The sequence below is a fragment of the Mobula birostris genome, chromosome 3, assembly GCF_030028105.1.
Source record: "Mobula birostris isolate sMobBir1 chromosome 3, sMobBir1.hap1, whole genome shotgun sequence".
Classification (NCBI taxonomy): domain Eukaryota; kingdom Metazoa; phylum Chordata; class Chondrichthyes; order Myliobatiformes; family Myliobatidae; genus Mobula; species Mobula birostris.
Genome location: NC_092372.1, coordinates 130,771,590 through 130,794,006, shown reverse-complemented (window position 1 = coordinate 130,794,006; position 22,417 = coordinate 130,771,590).

Below are 22,417 nucleotides of genomic sequence, written 5' to 3'. Positions count from 1 at the left end.
TAAGACATTGGTAAGGCCTAATTTGGAGTATTGTGTGCAATTTTGGTCACCTACCTAGGTTAGGACTCTATTGCTTGGAGCATAGAACATAGAGGTATTCAAAATTATGAGGGATAAAGATAGGGTAAATGCAAGCAGGCTGCAATTCTTCCCAATCAACTGCCTCTCCTCCCTCATGGACTCTCTACAGGCTGCACACACTTGTACATCAACTGCCCATCCTCTGAACTTTTACTTTGGTTCTCATTCCCCATCAAACTAGTTTACAATCTCCCCAACAACTCTGGCAAATCTGCGTGCAAAGATATTGTTCCCCCTCAAGTTCAGGGGTAACCAGTCCTACTTCTTACCCTCACTGGCACGTGCACAGGCAGCAATCCAGAGTTTCGTACCCTTGAGGTCCTGCTTTACAGTTTTCTACCCAGCTCCCTATATTCTGTCTGCAGGACCTCATCCCTTTTCCTACCTACATTGTTAGTACCAATATGTACCACAAATTCTGGCTGTTCACCCTCCCCCTTTGGAATGCTGTAGACCCGATCTGAGAAATCCCTGACTCTGGCACTTGGGAGGCAACAGACCATCAATGTATCTCTTTCATATCCACAGAATCTCCTGTCTGCTCCTTTAACTATTGAATCCCCTGTCACCAGTACACTTCTCCTCTCCTCCCTTCCCCTCTCATCCTCAGAGCCAGACTCAGTGCCACGGCTTTCCATTGGTATGTTGACTCCTCAGAACAGTACCCAAAGTGGTGCACTTGTTAGTGAGGGGAATGACCATAGTGGTACTCTGCACGGCCCACCTATTCACTTCCCCTCTCCTGACAGTTACCCAGCTACCCGCCTCCCGTAACTTATTGGCAACTACCTTCCTACATCTCCTGCATGAGCCATTGGTCATCCAGCTGTAGCTCCAGTTCCCTAACACTGTCTGTAAGAAGCTGCAGTTGGATGCACTTCAACCTGAAGGTCTCTCAAAATTCTTCCATAGACATGAAGTACACACCACTTACCCTGGACCCAATCTCACAGCACTAGCATTATATTAATGGATTCCATTGTTCTACAGACCTGTGTCGTAAGTCTTTTTTTAAGTAGGCACAGAGACAATGATCTTTTCCTTGGAATGGTGCTCCTGGATCTAACCTAATTGGAATTGGCATTATTTTATTGTGATTCAGTGAACAGTAGGGCAAGAGCAGTAGAACAGAGAGATCCAGGAATACAGATCCATAATTTCCTGGGAGTGACCTCACAGGTTGATAAAGTTGTTTGTAAAGAGAGCTTCAGATACTTCAGCCTTCGTCAATCGAAGTACTGAGTACAGAGGAAATTTACAAGGATGTTCCCAGGACTTGCAGACCTGACGTACAGAGGAAGTTTGAATATGTTACACAGTACAGGGTATCGCCTTTGGTGATCTTAAGGCTTTAGTTCTTCGAGGCTTCAGTCAGAGAAATCAAAGAAAGGAAAAGCTCAATGTTAAGGTTTTTTTTCCTTCCTTTCTTTATATCTGCTCAGTTAGACAATAGAGGTGGCGGGCAGGATAGTGAAATGCTCCTCTTCCGGGATGTGGGAAGGCAGGGAGACCCCCAGTGGCCCTGACAACTACAGCTGCGAGAAGTGCAGCCAGCTGCAGCTTCTAGCAATCCGCGTTAAGTGGAGAGTCAGAGATAATGGAAGAAAAAAGAGTTCAAACTGTTTTGGTGTTTGCTTACAGTTTTAAGAATGGATGGTTTGCAAACTCCACCGACACTTCAATTGTCTGGGAACATAGCTGAGAACTGGAGAAAATTCAAGCAGCATTTTGAAATATATTTATCGGCGATTGGAGCTGATAGAAAACCAGAGAAGATGAAAGCTGCGCTTCTACTCCAGTAATAGGTGACGACGCAGTTGAGGTATATAATCAGTTTATTCTTGAAGATGAAGATAGTTTAAAATTGGAATCGATAATGGACAAATTCAAGGCATTTTATATACCAAAGCGCAATTTGACGTAGGAAATGCATAAGTTTTTTACACGCGCGCAAACAGCTGGTGAAACAATTGATCAATATGTTGCTGAATTGAGACACCAGAGCAAAACATGCGAGTTTGCAGAATTGACAGACTCTCTCATTAAAGACAGAATTGTTTGTGGCATTCGATAATGGTCTAAGAGAAAGACTGTTAAGAGAACATGATTTAGACTTGGAAAAAGCTTTGTTGCTCTGCAAAACTTCGGAAACAGTGACGTTGCAGGCTAAAGAACTTTTCACTGAGAGCTGTCACGTAGACGCTAAGCGTGAACATATTAGAATAAATAATAAAATGACAACAAAACCGACAGAGAACAAGACATCATCTGAGAGAAAAAAACTTTGTGATCGCTGTGGGTGGCAACATTGGCCAAAACTGTGTCCAGCGTATGGGGAAATGTGCAACGACTACGGTAAGAATAATAATTTTTCACGCTGTTGCAGAAATAGAAAGAAAATAAAACGAGTAAATGCAGTGCTTGAAAATGAACTTGAGGAGTTCTATATAGATGTGCTTTGTGAAAACAAACAAAGTAAGAATGACTGGACTATTCCATTGCAAGTGAACCAAAACAATATTCTGTTTAAACTTGATACTGGAGCACAAGTAAATGTTCTTGCAGATCTGAATTTAATGCATTAAAGCCAAGACCAAAGTTACATAAGACAAATATAAAAGTGACCGGGTATTCAGGTGCAGACATTCCAGTTAAAGGAACATGTATGGCATAAGTATCACACAAAAATATTGTGCACACACTTTCATTTGTGGTGGTGCCAAAGAATATACAGTCAATACTGGGTCTACCTGCCAGTGAGAGACTGAATTTGGTGAAAAGAGTATTAGTCCTTGACAGTGACACAGAATCAGAATACAGTGAATTGATGAAAGAGTATAAAGTCATAAAGAAAGCTCCCAGATCTATCCCTTTGTTATCAGCATATGACAAAGCATTGCCACCAAAACCAGGAGTTGCAATTTTGCCCTCTGGAAGTAACGCACATGCATGAATGGGCCATGCATTCCATCACAATCTCACCTCTGCAGGAGGACAGAGGCCAAACTTGCCAGTACAGTACAATACTGATCTGAAGCCAAAGAGTGACAAGAATGAGGATCCAATTGAAGAAGTGAAAGCACAAGTGAAGGAATTGAGAAGTTTTATTGAAATGATGAAGTCTCAGCATAAAAAAGAGATTTAACCTGGTCCCAACATATTGATGCAACTATAAAGAAGACAAGGCAGTGGCTATATTTCTTTAGGAGTTTGAGGAGATTTGTTTTGACACCTAAGACACTCTAAAACTTCTATAGGTGTACCATGGAGAGCATTCTGACTGGCTGCATCACTGTCTGGTATGGGGGGGGGAGGCGGGGTATGGCTACTGGACAGGATCAAAAGAAGCTACAGGAAGTTGTAAAATTAGTCAGCTCCATCTAGGAACCAGCCTCCATAGTATCCAAGACATCTTCAAGGAGTTGTGCCTCAAAAAATTGGTGCACATTATTAAGGACTCCAACCACCATAGGCATGCACTCTTCTTATTGTGACTGTCAGGAAGGAAGTACAGAAGCCTGAAGGCACACACTCAGTGATTCAGGAACAGCCTCTTCCCCTCTGCCATCCCATTCCTAAATGGACTTTGAACCCAAGAACACTACCCCACCTTTTCATATTATTTCTGATTTTTTTTTACTATTTTAAATTTATCTATTTAATATATATAATATACTTACTATAATTGATTTACGTCCTTATTTTTTCTATATTATCATGCATTGCATTGTACTGTCGCCGTTAAGTTAATAAATTTCACAACATATGCTGGTGATATTAAATCTCATTCTGACTTTGATACTAAACACTGGACACTAGAATACTACAGCACAGTACAGGCCCTTTGACCCTCAATGTTGTGCTGACCCATATATTCCTAAAAAAAAGTACTAAACCTACACTACCCCGTAACCCTCTATTTTTCTTTCATCTATGTGCCTGTCCAAGAGGCTCTTAAATACCCCTAATGTTTTAGCCTCTACCACCATCCCTGGCAAGTCATTCCAGGCACCCACAACCCTCTGTATAAAAAACCTACCCCTGATGTCTCCCCTAAACTTCCCTCCCTTAACTTTGTACATATGCCCTCTGGTGTTTTCTATTCATACCCTGGGAAACAGGTACTGGCTATCCACCCTATCTATGTCTCTCATAGTCTTGTAGACCTCTATCAAGTTCCCTTTCATCTTCTACGCTTCAAAGAGAAAAGTTCCAGCTCTGCTGACCTTTCCTCATAAGACTTGTCTTCCAATCCAGGCAACATCCTGGTAAATCTCTTCTGCACCCTCTCCATAGCTTCCACATCCTTCCTATAATGAGGTGACCAGAAGTGAACACAATACTGTAGGTGTGGTCTCACCAGAGGTTTGTAGAGTTGCAACATGACCTCTCTACTCTTGAACTCAGAACCCCTAGCATCCCATAGGCCTTTTTAACTATCCTATCAACCTGTGCAGCGACCTTGAGGGATGTATGGATTTGAACCCCAAGGTCCCTCTGTTCATCCACACTCTTAAGTAACTGACCATTAACCTTGTACTCAGCCTTCCGGTTTGTCCTTCCAAAATGCATCACCTCATATTTATCCAGATTGGACTCCATCTGCCACTTTTCTGCCCAACTCTGCATCCTGTCTATATCCTCTTGTAACCTTCAACAACCTACAGCTCCATCCACAATTCCTCCAATCTTCGTGTCATCTGCAAACTTACTTGCTCATCCTTCTGCCTCTTCATCCAGGTCATTTATAAAAATCACAAAGAGCAGGGATCCCAGGACAGATCCTTGCGACACTCCACTAGTCACTGACCTCCAGACAGAATACTTCCCTTCCACTACTACCCTCTGCTTTCTTCCTGTAAGCCAACTTTTTATCCAAACAGCCAAGGTTCCACTGATTCCATGCCTCATGACTTTCTGGATGAGTCTCTTGTCAAATGCCTTGCTAATATCCATGTAGACCACATATACCGTCCTACCCTCGTCAATTTCTTTTGTTACCTCTTCAAAAAACTGATGTTGTTCTCCTGTTTAAAAAGGACACCAAATAGAAAACAAGGAATTATAGGCCATTGAGTCTGACATCAGTTGTGGGAAAGTTATAGGAAGGTAGTCTAAGGGACCGGATATATAAGTATTTGGATAGACATGGACTGATTAAGGATAGTCAGTATGGGTTTGTGCATGGTAGATCATGTGTAACTGATCTTAAAGAGTTTTCAAGGTGGTTACCAGGAAAGTGAATGAATGCAAGGCAGTGGATATTGTCTAGATGGACTTTTGACAAGGTCCCACATGGGAGGCTGGTCAAGAAGGCTCAATTGCTCAGCATTCAGGATGAGAGTCGATTGGATTAGACATCGGCTTTGTTGGAGAAACAGAGAGTGGTAGTAGAGGGTTGCCTCACTGACTGGAAGCCTGTGACTAGTGAAGTGACACAGGGATCAGTGCTGGGTCCTTTGCTGCTTGTCATCTATATTAGTGATGCGGATGATAATGTGGTTAACTGGATCAGCAAATTTGTGGATGTCACCAAGATTAGGGTGTAGTGGACAGTGAAGAAGACTATCATGGCGTGAGGGATCTGCATCAGCTGGAATAATGGGCTGAAAAATGGCAGATGGAATTTAATGCAGCCAAGTGCAGGGTTTTGCACTTTGGTAGGACCAACCAGGGTAGGTTTGACACAGTGAATGGAAGGGCACTGAGGAGTGTGGTAGAACAAATGAACCCTAGGAATACAGGTCTATAATTTGTTGGAAGTGGCATCACAAGTAGATAGGGTCATAAAAAAAGCTTTTGGCACGTTAGTCTTCATAAATCAACATATTGAGTACAGTTGATGGGATGTTATGTTGAAGTTGTATAAGACATTGGTGAGGCTTAATGTGGATTATTGTGTGCAGTTTTGGTCATCTACCTACACGAAAGATGCAAACAAGGTTGAGGACCTGAGTAACATGGAAAGATTGAATGGGTCAGGACTGCAGGAATGTAGAAGACTGAGAGGAGATTTGATAGAGCTGTACAAAATTATGAGCATTATAGATAAGGTAAATTCAAACAGTCTTTTTCCACTGAGGTTGGATGGGACTGCAACTAGAGTTTATGAGAACTTCTTAACTCAGAGGGTCGTGAGATCGTGGAATGAGCTGCCAGCACAAGTGGTCCATGAGAGCTCGATTTCCTTGCTTACGAGAATTTTGCATAGATACATGCATAGTAGGGATATGGAGGGCTATCATCCCGGTGCAGGTATTGGGAGAAGGCAGTTTAAATTATTTCAGCATGGACTAGATGGGCCAAAGGGCCTGTTTCTGTGCTGTACTTTATTATGACTCTATGACAGATTGTGTTCCTGCCCTTGTTAGCACTAAATGGAGAATGAACAACCAGCTTTGCTGCAAGCTGGACAGACATCAGTAAATAAAACAGTGGAACAGTGGAACAGTTGGGAGTCAGAGCTAGGTCTCCTTGGACAAATTGGACATTATTGTTCTCTGCAATACTGTTTTTGCCAGGCTAGAATTAGGCCAATAAAAACTATCCAAACTCTGAAGCTCAAGATAACAGTGAACAAACACAGACCACTAAAGTAAATTATCTGGTTATAGTCTCTGTATGATTTGAGAACTGTTTGTTGCAGTTCCTACATCAGTTAGACTTCGAAAAACATCATTAGTGTTGTCTTAAAGTTGTGAAAGGGACAAAATAAGTGCTTTGATTAGAAGATTCTTGGTGCAGGAAGTGAAACTAGCAGGAGTTATAATATTGGAATAGAGTAGAGAAAGTAGCCGTCTCAAAATAATGCTTGCTACTGCCAAAAAGAAATGAATGGGAAGAACATGTTCCATTCTTATAATAACATTTTTCACTTTAATTACAAAGATGATAAATGTTGGCAAATATATTCCCATTCAGAATTTATTGATAAGCAATTTCTGAGACATGTCGTCAAATACATGATCTAATGAAACCTGTGGCTGGCAATTCCATATAATATGCTTGGAACCTAATCTGTCTAAATTGCCTTTTTACAAATTTGAGAACCTCGATTTAGTTCCTCAATCTTGTTTCGATGCAGTAAAACCACAAGCCATTTTAATACCAGATGGTGCTGATTGCACCAAAAGTGTTGAGATAGCAACAACTAAAGTAATGTTATTACTCCTTTGATCTCAGCAAGTCATTCATATATTTTTCTTGCAATGTCTTGAAGGACAACCTAAATTGGTTCCTACTCATTGAAAAATGTTGAAATTTATGCTTAGATGTATTATTTTTTGAAGCTTAGGAAGGTCACTTCATCTTCAGCCAGGACATATTTTTCTCATAACCTATGGAACAATATCATGCTTTTGGTGAGGGTGTGCAGTGGGTTAAATATTGTGCTTACTGGGAGTTCAATTCCAAAAGAGGCTAAATGAAGTTAAATTCTTCTTCTCTGTTCATATACTGTAAGTACTTTGGGAATGATTCAAGAGCTGCAGTCATAATGGTGGATATTTGCGGGTATCAGGTGATAAGTCTGTGTATCTACAATGACAATGACAAGCCAGGTACCACTAATTAGTAGAAAGCCAGGAATGTTGCTCTTTGCAGGCCATTTACACCTGAAAATTAGAATCAGAATTCAACAGCCAGCAATGATTAATTCATATATTTAACAATACCCTGTAAGTGGTAAGTAGTAGTAAGCGGTAAGTAAGTAGCAAGTGGCCAAGGCAACTGCATCATGAGCTCTTGGTGCAGCATCTAACAGATGGAAAGAAAATGGTCCGGTTAAGTTTTGGAGAGACTGAAGTCAACATCTTTCATCCCTATCACACTCCTCATTCTATTTGTGTGTCTATTGATTGATTGATTGATTGATTGATTGATTTATATTTAAAGATACAACATGGTAACAGGCCCTTCTGACTCAACAAGCCACACATCCCAATTAATTTCACTGATTTTCTCGTCGCTGACTCTGTATGTCTTTGTTGCAACTGTACGACAGATCCCAACTCTGCCATAGTTGCATCCTCATTTCTAGCCAAGGAATATCACTTAACCCTTACCTTGCTGCAACTCAGATAGTGTTGATATTGCCATTCACAACTCTACATCCAGATTTGACAATTTCAATGCTTTCTTGATTGGCATACTTAATGTAAATTTGGAATAAATTCCTTTACCAAAGTCCAATTAATATATCATCTTCATGCCTATGTAGCATGGTCATGGGTTAAACAAAAACCTGACTTTGTGGTTCCTATCTTTGATTGCAAATCCCTTTCTCCAGCTCGATAACTCTTTGAGAAATTTGCAAGAGTCTTTAGCGACATACCAAATTTCCTCAAGTTCCTAATGAAATATACCCAGTGTCATGCCATCTTTGTAATTGCTTCAAAACGTTGGGGTCAAGATAGATCTCAGCCAAGATGACACGTATGTACTTGAAACTGCTCACCTTTTCAACTGCTGATCCCTTGATGAGTAGTGATGTGTGTTCCCTCGACTTCCCCCTTCTGAAGTCTACAATCAATTCCTTAGTCTTACTGATATAGAGTGCAAGCTTTAGCCTCGACCTGCATTCAGGTAGAGGCTAAAGAGCAAGGCTCCAGAGATTAGAACAAAGAGGAGTGATTACGGGATTGCTTTGAGTCCGTGGACTGTGCCATGTTCAAGAAATCATCTGTCATTCTGTATCAATACATTATGGTTGTCATAGACTTTATACATACAGTTGTCGGTGAGTGTGTCTCCACAAAATCATTCAAAGTCTTTCCCAACTGGAAGCCCTGGGCGAACCATGAGATCTGCAAACTGCTCAGAGCCAGATCAGAGGCGTTCAAGTCAGGTGACCAAAAATGTTACAATAGATCCAGAAAGTCTTCTCTTAGGCAAAGTGGCAATTCTGGATTAAACTTGAATCAGTGAAGGAAGCTCTAAAATTGTGGCAGAGCTTGATCTCTTATCACCCCTTACAAAGTGAAATCAAAAAGGGGATTCCATTTCAGCGTACGTGGCTGAATTGAAGAGATTGAACTTTATCAGTTCAGAAATTGTCTTAATGATGCTCTGAGATCGGTTAGTTTGTAGAATCTTAAAATAAAGCATTCAAAAATGGCTGCTAACGGCAGCACAACTCACATTTAAAAGAAAAGTTGAAAATGTTGTTACAATGGAAACTACAGAAGGAGACGTAATTGATTTGCAATCAGCAATGAAAGTGAATGTGAACAAAATTACAGAGGCCTGCCTGACCGAACAATTTGTGCTATGTTCTAGTAGGGTTTCACATGCACCAAACCAATACAGATTTAAAGCGAAACTTGCAGAAAGTAGATCATATACAAAGAGCATGTTGAGCAGACAAAAATAAATGAACTGGTCAGGGAGAGAAAAAGCTAAAAAGACAAGTTGTAGTTTCAAAAAGTGTACTAATCTGCACACGGTTGATGAAATGTCTGATAATGAGAGTGACACAGGACTGAGTAGTCCTATGAAGGGTCTCGGCCCGAAACGTTGACTATACTTCTTCCTAGAGATGCTGCCTGGCCTGCTGAGTTCACCAGCAACTTTTATGTGTGTTGCAGGACTGAGTAGCTTTGTGACTTACCGTGTGAAAATTAATAATAAACAAGCAATGTGTCTAATGCTAGAAGTGTATGGCAAATTGGTTGAAGTAGAATTAGACACTGGTTCAGCTGTTTCAGTCACTCCAAAAAATGAGTTTGAACGGCATTTCAAAGATACTAAACTGAAACTTATAGACATCCAACTAAGAACTTAAACTGGAGAAAAGATAACTCCTGTTGGAATGATATTTGTAACTGTGAAATACAACAGCCAACAAGCCACATTGAAATTGCGTGTGATAAAATCAGATGGACCAGCATTGGGGGGACATAATTGGCTGAGACAACTGCAACTTGATCGGAGATCCATCCACCATTTGCATGCCACATCCCCTGCAATGAAAGAGAATTAAGAATGGCATAGATGATCGCACAACTGTCTCCATTCTGTCCATCACGAATCATTCCCTAACAGAGGGCAAGCAAGTGTTGGTGCCAACTGTGCCTCTGGTTGGAAGGTATATTGGACACACTCTTTATGAACCTGTAAATCTTTTAAAAGAACAAGAATGCTTAATCAACCAATATGTACAAGATTACTCAAATATAACTGAAATATTAAATACACACCAACAGCACCACCCCCCCATCACCACCCAGGACATGTACCCTTCTCGTTGCTGCCATCAGGAAGAAGGTACAGGAGCCTCAGGGCTCACAACACCAGGTTCAGGAACAGTTATTACCTCCCAGCCATCAGGCTCTTGAACCAGAGGGGATAACTTCACTCAACTTCATTTACCCCATCACTGAACTGCTCCCACAGCCTATGGATTCACTTTCAAGGACTCTTCTCAATATTTATTGCTTGCTTGCTTGCTTGTTTATTTCTTTCTTTCTTTATTTAATAATAATAATAATAATAATTATTATTATTATTATTAATATTATTATTATTCCTTTTTTTCTTTATTTTTGTATTTGCACAGTTTGTTATCTTTTACACACTGGTTGTCCATCCTGTTAGTGTGGTCTTTCATTGATTCTATTATGTTTACTTGACTTATTGAGTATGCCTGCAAGAAAATAAATTTCAGGGTTATGTATTTACTTTGAACTTTGAGGTTGTTGTGACATCACTCAGTCAGCTGATCTATCTTGCTATTGTACACCTCCTCATCGCCATCTGAAATTCTGCCAACAATAGTTGTGTTATTAGCAAATTTATAGGTAGTGTTTGAGCTATGCCTAGCCACAAAATCGTGGCTGTAGAGAGAATGGAGCAATGGGCTAAGCATGTAACCTTGAGATACACCAGCGTTGATTGCCAGTGAGGAGGAGATGTTACTTCCAATCCACACTGACTGTGGTCTCCCAATGAGCAAGTCAAGGATCCAGGTGCAGGATGAGGTACAGAGGTCCAGGTTTAGGAGCTTGTTGATTAGTACAGGGAGTATGATGGTATTGAATAAACAACAAACAATAGCCTAACATAGGTCAAAGCACTTCATCACATCTTGACAATAAGAAAGAGGAAATTTTGAAAAGCATTAGTATTGGTAAGTTGCTGGAATTGGACAGGATACACACCAGGTTGGCGTAGGAGGTGAGGGAAGAGATTGTTGCTCCTTTGGCGATGATCATTGCATTCTTGCTGGCCACAGGAGTAGGAACAGATGATTGGAGGGTGGTAAATTTTATTCCTTTCTTTAAAGTGAGCGTTCCTTCAGTGATGGGCAATTTATTGAAGACGATTCTTCGTGTTATAGAGTCATGGAACATGACAGCACAGAAACGAGTCCTTCAGCCTATTGAGTCTCTACAGAACCATTAATCTGCCTAGTCCCATCATGCATCTGGACTATAGGCCGCCATTCTCTTCGCATCTACCTACCTATCAACATTTCTTTTAAATGCTGAAATCGACTCTGCATTCACCATTTATGCTGGCATCTTGTCCCACACTCTTGCCATTCTCTGAGTGAAGAAACTCCTACTCATATTCCACTTAAACATTTCACCTTTCAGCCTTAACCCATGACTACCAGTTGCAGTTTCATCCAACCCCAGTGAAAATAGTCTGCTTGAATTTACAGTATCTATATCCCTCATAACCTTGTATATTGTACCTCTATCAAATCTCCCCTCAATCTTTTACGTTCTCGGGAATGAAGTCATAACCTATTCACATATAACTTAGGTTCTCAAGTCTCGACAACATCCTTGTAAATTTTCTCTGCATTTTCAATCTCTATCTTTCCTGTAGGTAGGTGACCAAAATTACACACAATCCTCAAAATTAGGCCTCACCAACATCTTGTACAATTTCAACATAACATACCAACTCCTGCACAGAATACATTGACTTATGAAGGCCAAAAGCTTTCTTTATGACCCTATCTGCATGTGACCCTATCTTCAATGAATTATGGAGCTGTACTCCCAGATCCCTCTGTTCTTCCGCACTCCGCAGTGCCTGGTTACTCACTGTGTAAGACCTGGTTTGTCCTCCCAAAGTGGCACCTCACATGTCTGCATTAAATTCCAACTGTCGTTTTTCAGCCCATTTTCCCAGCTCATCTAGATCCTGCTGCAAGCTTTGATTGCCTTTCTCACTGTCACTATACCCCAAGTCTTGGTGTCATCTGCAAATTTTCTGATCCAGTTTACCACATTATCATCCAGATTGTTGATATAGATGACAAACAACAAATGACCCAGCACCAATCCCTGTGGCTCACCACTAGTCACAGGCTTCCATTCAGAAAGGGAACCATCTACTACCACTCTTTGGCTTCTCGTACAATGCCAATGTCTAATCCAATTCAACACACACAAAATGCTGGAGGAACTCAGCTGGTCAGGCAGCATCTAATTCAATTTACTACATCATCTGGATTGCCAAGTGACTGAACCTTCTTGACCAACCTCCCATGCAGGACCTTGTCAAATGCCTTCCTAAAGTCCCTGTAGACAACATCCACTGCATGCCTTCATTGACTTTCCTGATAACTTACTTAAAAAACTCTATAAGTGTGGCTAGTCATGACTTACCATGCACAAAATCATGTGCACTCTCCCTAATCAGTCTCTGTCTATCTAAATGCTTACAGTATATATCTGGTCGTGTAGAATACCTTCCAATAACTTTCCCACTATTGATATCAGTCTTACTGACCTATAATTTCCTGGCTTATTCTTAGAGCCTTTCTTAAACAATGAAAAAACTTTAGCTGTCCTCCAATCCTCTGACTCGTCACCCTTGGCTAAGAATGTTTTAAGTAAGTCACCTTGGGCCCTGCAATTTCTGCACTTGCCTCCCACAGGGACCAAAGGAACACATTGTCAGGCCTTGGGGATTTATTCACCCTAAGTTTCCTCGAGGCAGTAAACACCTCCTCTATAATCTGTATAGTGTCCATGAATGTATTGCTGCATTTCCTTACATCTATAGACTCCTTGACCACCTCCTGAGGAACTACAGATACAAACATGCATTTAAGATCTCTCCTATCTCTTTCAGCTCCACACGTAGATTACCACTCTGATCTTCCAGAGGACCAATTGTGTCTCTTGCTATCCTTTTACTCTTAATATACCTGTAGAATTCCTGAGGATTTTACTTCACCTTCTCTGCTAGAACAACTTCATGTTTTCCTTTAGCTCTCTTGATTTCCATCATAAGTGATATCTTGTATTTCCTATACCTTCCAAGTACTTCATTTTTTCCTGCTTGCCTTTATCTGCTATTCACCTCCTTCTTTTTAACCAAGGCCTCAATGTATCTCGAGCACCAAGTTTCCATAAACCTGTTATCCTTTTCTTGTATTCTGACAGAGATATACAAGCTTTGTACTCTCAAAATTTCACTTCTGAAGACCTTCCACTTGCTGAGTACACCTTTGCCAGAAAACAGCCTTTTCCAGTCCTCACTTTCCAGACCCTTTCTGATACCATCAAATTAGTCCTTTCTCCAATTTAGAATCTCAACCTGAATACCAGATCTATCCTATTCCATAATTACCTTGAAACTAATGGTATTATGATCACTAGATGCAAAGTGTTCCCCACACAGACTTCTGTCACCTGACCTGTCTCATTCCCTAATATGTAGCTCTCACTCTTGTTGGGACTTCTATATACTGATTAAGGAAACTTTCCTGAACACAGTCAATATGTGAAAAGTTAAAATCACCTGCTATCAAAGCTCATACTTCTTTCAACAGTCTACAATTTTTCAACAAATTTGCTCCTCTAAATCCCGCGGACCATTGGGCTGTCTATAGTATAATCCCATTGAGGTGGCCATCTCTTTCTCATTGCTCTGTTCAACCCATTAAAAACTCAATAGATGAACTCTCCAATCTGTCCTGACTGAGCTTTGCTGTGACATTTTTCCTGACTAGTAATGCCACCCCTCCCCTTTTAATCCTTCTCCCTCTATCATGTCTAAAACAACAAAACCCTGGAACAGTGAGTTGCCAGTCCTGCCGCTCCTACAACCAATTCTCACTAATGGCTACAATATCCATAATTCCACATGCCGATCCATGCCCTAAACTCATCGGCCTTTTTTGATATTCCTTGTATTGAAATATACGCAGCACAAGAACATTAGTCGCACCACGCTCAATCTTTTGATTCCTGACTTTGTCGGCTTAACATCTTTCTCCACTGTTTAGGCACTCTAGTTTCCACCCCCTGCAACTCCAGTTAAAAACCCCCTCTCCCCCGTGCAGTACTAGCAACCCTTCTCAATAGCATATTCATCCCCCTCCAGTTCAGGCACAAACCGTTCCTTCTGTACAGGTCCCACCTTCTCTGGAAGAGAGCCAAATGATCCAAAATTCTGAAGCCCTCCCTCCCGAACCAACTCTGTAGCCTGTATTAAATTGTATAAAGTTCCTTTTTCTGGCTTCACTAGCACGCGACATATGTAGCAGTCCTGTCCTTTAACTTAGCACCTAAATTCTTGAACTCACTTTGCAAAACCTTGTCATCCATCCTACCTATGTCATTGGTACCCAGTTAGACCATGAGCTGCTCACCCTCCCACTTAAGAATGCTCTGGACTCAATCCAAGGTGTCCCTGACCCTGGCAGCCGGGAAGCAACAAACAATCCGGGAATCTAATTCTGATCTACAGAACCTCCTTTCTGTTCCCTAGCCAATCAATCCCTTATCAGTACAGCTCGCCTCTTCTCCCCACTTCCCTCAGACCGCCAGAGATCTGTTTGCATTGTCTTCTCCCTGGTAGGTCATCTCCCTGAACAGTATCCATGGTAGCATGCTTATTATTGAGAGAAACATCCACAGAGGTACTCTGCTGTGGCTGCATAATACCCTTCCCTCTCCTGACAGTCACCCAAGTGTCTGCCTCCCGCAACTTAGGGGTGACTACCTCCCTGTGGCTCCTATCTATCACTTCCTTTACACGTCCTCTAAGGAGCTGCAGCTCAGTGCATTTCATATCAGGGAGACTGGAGTTCTCCCAAAGTTCCCACATCTCACACAAAGGACATAACACTACATCTTGGACTCATTCTCGGTGCACTAGCTATGTACTGACAGTGAAATAAACTTACTAAAACTTACTTCTCACCCAAACCTGTTGAACCAAGACCAGACCACCCTAACACTGTTTCAACAATGGTCACTCTGCTTACATCTCCTTTCTTTTTATTGGCTCAAAGAGTGACTCACTCCCGACGAGACTTGTAGTTTTCAAATGGCTCCTGCCCTGCAAGATGTCGCTCTGCCACTCACAACTTCAAACAGTGCCAAATTTAGAGATAGAATTTATGAGCATTTGGAGAAGCATCATGCTATTAGCGATAGTCAGCATGGTCTTATGAGGGGCAGGTCCTGTCTCACGAGCCTGATTAAATTCTTAGAGGATGGGGCAAAGCACATTGATGAAAAAGTGCAGTGGAATTGATGAATGTGGATTTTGAAAAGCAGTTTGATAAGATTCCGCATTGGAGGCTTATTCAGAAAGTCAGGAGGCATGGGATGTAGAAGAAGATTGAGAATCTGCTTTCCCATAGAAGGCAGGGGGTGTTTGTGGGTGGAGAGTGTTCTGCCTGGAGGTTGGTAACCACTGGTGCTCCACAGGGATCCCTTCTGGGACCCCTGCTCTTTGGGATTTTTATCAGTGACTTGAAGAGGAAGCAGAAGGATGGATTAATAAGTTTGCAGACGACACAAAGGTTGGTGGAACTGCGGATTGTGTCGAAGGTTATTGTTGGTTATAATGGTACATTAACAGGATGAAGAGCGGGGCTAAGAATTGATAGATGAAGTTCAACCCGGAAACATGCAAAGTCATTCACCTTGGAAGATTACATTTGAAGGCAGGATACAGGGTAAACAGCAGGATTTTTAGCAATGTGTAATAATGTGTTGACCTTTGTTCTTCAGGGGATTGAGTTCAAAAGAGCTGTGAGGTAAAATTGCAGCTCTGGTTAGATGACACTGTGTTGGATCCTGATTGGAATCCAAATGTCCTTTGGAAGATAAGAATGAGGATTTAAAACTTGCTGCTTATGATTATTAAGTACTACAGGAACAAAGAATAGAAAGGAAGAAGTGTGGTAAGACGTGAAGGAAAGATGGCAGACAAAGGTGGCATGGTCTCCTTATATCAGACTACTGATAACAGTGAATTCCATTAAAATGCCATTGATAACAATTACCAGTTAAATAGCCAGATTCAAGTAATGTGACACCCACCAAGAATTTTTGAGAAAAATAGAGAGACAACTGTACCCACTGAAAAACTTACTGATCATTTATATGTACGGTATATGGGGGATTATATACCAATAAAGTGCTGAAAGACGTGAGTAACAAGGGAGAAAGTGCAAATGTCTTATTGTAAATGTGTTTTTTTAAGTGATAGGATTTTACAGACAACACTTTCACTTTGATATGGGGAATACTCTCTGTTGGTAATTTCCTTAATTGCCCCAATAGAAATGTTGAAAAATATTTACACTGAAGAAAAAAAAGTTAACCATTTTTAACATTCATTACTTTTTTAGATTTGATGATGTCAGGGGTTCCACTGGGAAAATCAGCTACTGGTCCCGGACAATAAATAAGTGGCAATGCTGTGTAAGTATCAGAATACGTCTCAACGCTCAGATCTGCCACAGCTCTCCACTGACGATCAGGCTGACGGAACCTACAACTCTGACTATGCCGTCAGCTCGCTGTTAGTAAAGCTTCTGATCTCTATGCTCTGCTGTTAGCCCTTGGCTTGAGGAAAATCCACTAGTAACCTTCTCCTTCTCTCTCTCGCTCTCCATCTCTCTTTGTCTCTTGCAGACCTCTATCTTCCTGTCATGCTGCTGATGTACCTGACAGTCGCCGTGGTATCTCAGATGGATGCTTCCACTCACCTTGAATCGTCAGGAGAGGCAATAACATCTGAAGCCCCCAGAAGGTCTGCAGAACTGAATCTTGAACCTTTGGCTCTGTTCATCCAGAGTATTGCCACAGATCAAAGCAAATGGCAGGTAAGTCTGGAAAAATCCTTCCTTGATATGAGCTTTAGCAAATTCCTTAAGGTTATTTTGAAGCGGCATTTCGTGTTGTTTCTTTTAATGTTCGTTATTATGCGCAGCGCAGTGGTCAAGTGGTATCACGTTGGGCTCGTAAACCCAACATCCTGTCCTTTTATAAGGGCATCACAGTAGCACAGTGGTTAGCGCAACGCTATTGTGGCTTGGGACGTTGGAGTTTAAATTGCAATTCCAGTGTCCGCTGTAAGAAAATTTGTACGTTCTTCCCATGTGCACATGAAGTTCCTCTGGCTGCTCTGGTTTCCTCCCATACTGCAAAGATTTACTGGTTAGCAGGCTGATTGTAAACTGTTCTGTAATTATGCTAAGGTTGAATCAGAGGGTTGCTAGGTGGCACAGCTCACTGGTCTAGAAATACCTGTTCCATACTGTCTATCTATATAACTAAATAAAATAATCAGGATTTGGCAAACATTTATTGCCCTAATTGCCCTTAAGGTAGTGGAACGTACTTTCTTGAGCCACAGTTCTTCTTAGACCCTGTTAAAATGAAGGGTGGTACATTTCACAGTAAAGGGTGCCATAGCACTCGAAGAGGAACTTGTGGGTTACGGTAATCTCATTGTCTGGTCCCCTCGCCCTGTTGCTGGAGGTGACGAATCAGCATAAGGGAAGGAAATTGAAAACCTGGCTGAGTGCTGCCATGAAACAGCCTCTCACCCAATGTCAGCAGGACCATGTCTGTTGACTTTAGAAGGAGGAAACCGTAGGTTCATCAGTGTCAGTCCTCATCAGGAGAGGAGAGATGGAGGGAGTTAGTAACATTAAATTCCTCGGTGTTACCATTTCAGAGGATTTGTCCTAGGTCTAGCACATAAGTGTCATTATGAAGTAAGCACAGCAGCGCCTCAAATTTCTTTGGAGTTCACGAAAATTTGGCATGTCATCTAAAACTTTAACAAACTCCTATAAGTGTGTGGCGGAGAGAACAGAACTGTGCAAAAATCTTGAACTGAATTGAATTGAATTTATTTCTTACATCCTTCACATACATGAGGAGTAAAAATCTTTACGTTACTTCTCCTTCTAAATGTGCAATGTGCAAATTATAGTAATTTGTAATAAGTAGTATGAACAGTAAGATATACAATACAACAGCTTAGAAATACAATTGTGCAGGCGTGAATTAATCAGTCTGATTGTCTGGTGGAAGAAGCTGCCCTGGTGCCCGTTGATCCTGGCTCTAATGCAGCAGTACCGTTTCTCGGATGACGGCACCTGGAACAGTCTGTGCTTGGGGTGACTCAGGGCCCGAATATCCTTTGGGCCCTTCTTATGCACCTGTTGCTGTAGATGTCCTGAATGGTGGGAAGTTCACATCCACAGATGCGCTGGGCTGTCCACATTACTTTCTGCAGAGTGCTGCGATTGAGGGAAGTACAGTTCCCATACCAGGCAGTGATGCAGCCAGTCAGGATGCTCTCAATTGTGCCCCTGTAGAAAGTTCTTGGGATTTGGGGGCCCACGCCAAACTTCCTCAACTGTCTGAGGTGAAAGAGGCACTGTTGCATATTTTTCACCAAGCAGATGTATGTACAGACCAAGTTGGGTCCTCAGTTATGTGCATACCATAGAACTTAAAGCTGTTCACCCTCTCAACCCCAGATCCATTGATGTCAATAGTGGTAAGCCTGTTTCCATTCCTCGAGTAATCCACAACTAGCTCCTTTGTTTTTGTGACACACATTTATAGCTAGGGTGCATAAGACTTCTGTAAAGTACCGTAACTTCAATTTAATGCTGGCAATTTACAATTTACATTAAGAACTAAAGAAAGGTACTTGCTTGAATTAATATCTGCTATATTCACATAACTCCAGAATGCTCCCTAGTAACAAGCATAAAAACATTAAGCTCATGAAGCAGAGAACCTCATTGCCACTTACAGTATTGTACAAAAGTCTTGGATACCCCAGCTATGTACATACTATATATATGTGTCTAAGACTTTTGCACAGTACTGGATATTGACGGTCTGCATCACAGCTTGGCATGGAAACACTAATGCCCTTCTATGGAAAAGTCTACAAAAAGAGTTGGTAGGCCCAGTCCATTATGAGTAAAGTCCTCCCCACCATTGAGCACATCTACAAGGAGCATTATCGCAGGAAAGCAGCATTTATCAACAAGGACTCCCACCATCCAGGCCATGCTCTCTTCTCACTGCTGCTTTCAGAAAAAAAGGTACAGGATCCTCAAGGCCCACACCACCAGATTCAGGAGTGGTTTATACCTCTCAACCATCAGGCTCTTGAACCAGTGGGGAACTTCTCTTACCCCATCACTGAACTGTTCCCACAACCTATGGACTCTATTTCAAGGTTTCTTCATTTTGCTCTCAATATTTTTTGCTTGATTAGTTATCATTATTATTTCTTTTTCTTTTTCTTTTTGTATTTGTGCAGTGGTTGTGTTTTGTTTCACATTGGTATTTGTACATCCTGTTGGATGAGGTCTTCCATTGATTCTATTGTAGCTACTGTGATTGCCCTCAAGAAAATGAATGCCAGGGTTTGTCATTGGTGACACAGACAGTACAAACTTTGGTAATAGTTCGAGTTTGAACTTTGGTGGTTCAGATTTTGGAGGTTTTGGTGGATTAGGACCTGCTGTCAAAAGCGTTGGGACAGGTAATTGCTGTGTCTTTTGTAGAAGGTAGAGAAGGCTATCATTTTGTAGCGGTAGTAGAGAGGATGAAGTAAAAGGGTGGCTAATGGAGTTCTTTATCCTGGATGACATCCAACTTCTTGACTGTTGTTAAAGTTGTATTTATCACAAAATTGAAAGCTATTCTATTATACCTGTGACTTGTGCCAACTATGACCAGATGTAATAAGATTTTAAGACCATAAGATATAGGAGCAGAATTAGACTATTTGGCCCATCGAGTCTGCTCTGTCACTTCATCAAGACTGATCCATTTTCTTCTCAGTCCCAGTCTCCTGCATTCTCCCCATATCTCTTCATGCCCTGACCAGTCAAGAATCTATCAACCTCTGCCTTAAATATACATAAAGACTTGGGCCTCCACATCTGCCTGTGGCAAAGAATTCCAAGATTCACCATTCTCTGGCTAAAGAAATTCCTCCTCATCTCTGTTCGGGAAAGACATCCCTCTATTTTGAGGCTGTGTTCTCCCACCATAGGAAATATCATCTCCACAAACACTCTATCAAAGCATTTCATCTTTCGATAGGTTTCAATGAGGTTATCTCTCATTCTTCTGAATTCCAAAGAATACAGTCCAGAGCCACCAAACACTCTTTATATGACAAGTCACTCAACCCTGGAATCATTTTCATAACCATCTCCAATTTCAGCACATCCTTTCCAAGATAAGTTGTCTCAAACTGCTCACAATACACCAAATGAGGCCTCAACAGTGCTTTATAAAGTCTCAACATTACATTCTTGCTTTTATATTCTAGTCTTCTTGAAATGAATGCTAATATCGCATTTGCCTTCCTCAGCACAGACTCAATTTGAAAATTAACCTTCAGGGAATCCTGCACAGGGACTCCCAAGTCCCATTGCATGTCAGTTTTTTTTTTAATTTCCTCTCCATTTAGAAAATATTCTACCCATTCATTTCTTCTACCAAAGTTCATGACCATACACTTCCCAACACTGTATTCCATCTGCCACGTCCTTGCCCATTCTCCTAATCTGTCTACGGCCTTCTGTTGCTTCTCTACTTCCACAAAACTACCTGCCACTCATCAATCTTCATATCATCAGCAAATTTTGCAACAAAGCCATATATTCCCTCATCCAAATCATTGACATGGGACATCAAAGAATTGGACCCAACACAGACCCTTGTGGAACACCATTAGTCACTGTCAGCCAACCAGAAAAGGCTCCCCTTATTCCCACTTTTTGCCTCCTACCAACCACCCTCTGCTTTATTCATGCTAGAATCTTTCCTGTAATACCATGGGCTCATATGTTGTTAAACAGCCTCATGTGTGGCACCTTCTGAAAATCTAAGTACACAACATCAACCAATGCTCCTTTGTCTATCCTGTTTGTTAATTCTTCAGAGAACTCCAACAGATTTGTCAGGCAAGATTTTCCCTTGAGGAAACCAAGCTGACTATGGTCTATTTTATTATGTGCCTCCAAGTACCCTGAGGCATCATCCTTAATAATAGATTACAATTTCTTCCCTACCACTGTAGTCACACTAACTAGCCTGTAGTTTCCTTTCTTCTGCCTCTCTCCCTTCTTGAAGAGTGTAATAACATTTATAATTTTCCAGTCTTCCAGAACCATTCCACAATCTAGTGATTCTTGGAAAATCATTACTAGTGCCTCCACAATCTCTTCAGCAACCTCTTGTAGAACCCTGGGGTGTACACTATCTGTTCCAGGTGACTTATCTGACTTTACCCTTTCAGTTTCCCAACTCCTTTATGCCTAGTAACGGTAACTTCACACACTTTGTGACCCCAACACTTGGAACTTACGTCATACTGCCAGTGTCTTCCACAGTGAAGACTGATGCAGTTCAGTTGATCTGCCATTTCCTTGTCCCTCATTACTGTGTCTCCAGCATTGTTTTCCACAGATCTGATATCCACTTTCACCTCTCTTTTGCATTACGTATCTGAAGAAATGTTTGGTATCCTCTTTAATATTATTGGCTAGCTTACTTTCATATTCCATCTTTGCCTTCTTAATGATTTTTTAGTTGCTTTCTGTTGGTTTTGAAAAGCTTCCTAATGCTCCAACTTCCCACTAATTTTTGCTCAATTATATGCCTGCCTCTGGCTTTTATGTTGACTTTGACTTCTCTTGTTACACATTTGTGCCACTTTACCTTTAGAATACTTCTTCCTCCTTGGGATGTATCTATCTGTACCTTCCAAATTGCTTCCAGAAATTGCTCTGCCATCATCCCTGCGAGTGTTCTTTTCCAACCAATTCCGTCCAGCTCCTCTCTCATGCCTCTGTAATTCCCTTTACTCCACTATAATGCTGATACATTTGACTTTAACTTCTCCTTCTCAAATTTCGGAGTGAATTTAATCACATCATGATCATTTTTCCCTATGTGTTTTTTCAACTTAAGTTCTCCAATCAATTCTGGTTCATTGCACAACATCCAATCCAGAATAGCTGATTCCCTAGCGGGCTCAACCTCGAGATGCTCTAAAAAAACCGTCTCATAGGCGTTCTGGA